This window comes from Chaetura pelagica, unplaced genomic scaffold (genome assembly GCF_000747805.2).
Source record: "Chaetura pelagica isolate M959 unplaced genomic scaffold, ChaPel_1.0 scaffold211, whole genome shotgun sequence".
Lineage (NCBI taxonomy): Eukaryota > Metazoa > Chordata > Aves > Apodiformes > Apodidae > Chaetura > Chaetura pelagica.
The window spans coordinates 324,622-327,998 of record NW_009952157.1 but is presented as its reverse complement, the minus strand read 5'-3'; positions in this window follow the sequence as shown (position 1 = coordinate 327,998).

Below are 3,377 nucleotides of genomic sequence, written 5' to 3'. Positions count from 1 at the left end.
CCTGCCCGCTCTGCTGCTCGCTGCCGCCTGTCCCCGCTGCTGGGAGCTGCCTGCCTCTGCCGCTTGCCTGCCTGCCGCCGCTGCTGCCAAAAGTCCCAGCGCCGCCTGAAACCGCCACGTTTCCAGGGTCTGCAAACAGCTGTGCCGCAGCTACGGGGGGGGGCGACCTGCGCTTGGAGTGCCCGCAGCCTCTTTGCTACCCAGCTCATCCTACCTGCACTGCCGTGGTGAGACAATTCCGGCTACCCCAGCTTATAGGGGAAAATATAATCCAGCCATTCGGGTATATCCCTTCCCTCACTTAAATAAGATGTGTAACTAAGGTGTACCCATATATGTTTAATGTGTTATAATCACTCCTTTTGAACCTCCTGCCCCAAATTGCTTTGTTTTCCCCACAATAAACCTTGCTGTTGTTAGAAATATTGGTAAGCACTGAGCGAGTTATTCACTCGAAAAAGTCAGGACATAAGTTCCTGTATCCTCTGTGTGAGGCGATACCCGTGTGGATCTCTCAGCAAATCCTGATAAGTTAATACACTCCAATAAGGAGATATAATAGGTCACGGATCGTGACACCTACTATGGCTTTTTTCAAGAGGTGTGTAAAGACAATGGGCAATTATTCTCTTTCATCTGAAACTCCTCCTTCCTTTGCTGCTGGGTTTCTCTGGCAAGGTGTTTGGGTGCCTTAGGCCCGCAGTCAGGACGGCTGCAGGAATTGGATCTGTTCTGTGTATGCTGTGTTGCATCTGCTTCATGCTGTCTTGCATCTGTTGCATTTGCTAACTCCCTGAAAAGTGTTCGATTTTTAGGATTTAATTTCCCCAAAGTATTAACTTCTTGTGCTGCAATTAACACATCCCATGAGTCAGAATGAAAGCCATTTCTGAGTGCAAGAAAACGGACATGCTGCAGAGATCTCTGCATAACAGGTTGGTTTCTGTGGTGCTGCTTATGAATTTAACTTAGACAAAGCTAGACTCTGCTGGAGATGGCAAAAGGGGTCACAGCATTGCCGGTGGGTCCAGCACAGGGCTGGCACTCAGGGCACCAAGGGTGCTTTCCCAGTTTTGCTACTGGTCTGCCCCAAGTCATGTCACATTTTCACGTCTCAGCTTCCCCATTCCATAGAATGGAATAGTGATGCCTATTTTGTGAAACACTTAGAAGTGAAAACTATGTTAGAATAAAGTATATTATTTTACTGGTTAACTTTACTTCCTGTAAGTAGCGTATCTTGGGTTAATATCCTAATCCTTCAGCTTCCTCTGTTTATATAGAATAATAACTTTTATAACACCTGTTTTGTTTTTTAATTGTTTATTAGTAGTGCAATAGTGTTAGTGCTTTCTTTATCCTTGTAAGAGTGGTATTCCAAGTTATCCCAGCTTCCTTACAAATTGTCTTTGTCATAATATACAATAAATAACTTTGAGAAAAACAAATATGACCACCTCACATTAAGACATACATAAACAAAATATTTTAGTGCTGACAATAACAGCTTGTTCTTAGAAAAAATAAAAGCTACAGCAGATAAAATTCACCCTCAGTTGAAACTGATGTTACACCAACATATGGGACCTCTGGGACACAAGTGTCACAGGAAGAGGAAGATGTGAGCACATAGCAGCCACATCTGGAACAGAAAATCTTCCACATTGTAAAATTGATCATCTGCATAAGGTTTTTCTCAACTCTTTCTCAATGCTATTGAGTAACACCAGTTAAATGTTGTTTGCCTGGTTAATTATATTTTGGTTTATGCTTTGTCATAGTTTCAATTGTCACAGAGTAGTTTACATAGAAAATTGAAAAAAATAATACCGCTGAAGAAAGATGAACACAGAGTATTAAGGCAAAAGTATTTTATACAGCATGCAAGGCAGCTGGCATTTGAATTGTGCATGCTACAAAATGAAGAGAGTCTCATAACAAAGCAGGTGCTCTCTCTGTGCAAAAACGGTTTTTTAAGCAACATTTATCAGAGCTACTGCTTATGCACCTGGGCAGGTAGACGGATGTACACAACACTAGACTTCTGGAGTACATTGCTTCAGCAAATTCATGATTATGGACCAGAAGGAGAGACCATTGAAAGCCAACAGACTATCTACATCTAAGCTGTCACTTTTTACTACATGAGAAGAAGAGACAATTTGCTAAGTTCTTGTTTTGCTGCCTTCTCCTTTTTCACACTCCTCAGTTACAATTTCAGCATCTAACAAGATTTTCCAAATAATATTGCTGCATTTGATTTATGTTGGTCTCAAATGCATTGTGATACCCCTAGGAAACATAAAAACTGCCAAAACCAGGGTGGTAATGCTGCCATTCACCTGAGATAACAATTTTTGTCAATTTCAGACACTAATTATGTATGTCTGCCTACAGGAGTTTTTCTTGGAGGAAAATCACAGTCTTTCATTGCAGGCACAAGTTTAAATACAGCTCATCTCCAGAAGGGTCAGGAGGCATTTTCTGGAGTTAAAACATTAAATTACGACTTTCTACTCCTTTAGAAATCTGTGTAATAATATACATACTTGCATGAATTTAGAAAATTGCATGTTCAACCTATAAAAGCATATTTTGTTTTTGATACTTTTGTTTTCAGTCAAAGATTCTTGAAAGACCTTTGTTTTCTTTGAAAAAGTTGGTTTCAGTGTATGAGTCTGTCCACAAATGCAAATAAAGTATAAAGCTACCAAATCAAATTCTGACTTTGCTCTGCTGAAATACTGAAAACCTTATCTTTCCATAATTCACTACATTCTGCAAACACTTATTTTCTTTTGCTATCCATGCCTTTCTTGCATTATTTTTTTTTTTACTCATTGTCACGATCCGTGACCTATTATATCTCCTTATTGGAGTGTATTAACTTATCAGGATTTGCTGAGAGATCCACACGTGGGTATCGCCTCACACAGAGGATACAGGAACTTATGTCCCGACTTTTTTGAGTGAATAACTCGCTCAGTGCTTACTAAATTTCTAACAACAGCAAGGTTTATTGTGGGGAAAACAAAGCAATTTGGGGCAGGAGGTTCAAAAGGAGTGGTTATAACACATTAAACATATATGGGTACACCTTAGTTATACATCTTATTCAAGTGCTGGAAGGAGAGGGGAGGGGTATGCCCGAATGGCTGGATTATATTTTCCCCTATAAGCTGGGGTAGCCGGAATTGTCTCACCACGGCAGTGCAGGTAGGATGAGCTGGGTAGCAAAGAAGCTGCAGGCACTCCAAGCGCAGGTCGCCCCCCCCCAGAGAGAAGCGGCTCCGGGACTTTGGGACCGGGGCTTTGGCAGCTGCAGCTGCGGCGAATGGCTCCGGGACTCCGGGACTGCGGCTTTAGCAGCGGCGGCT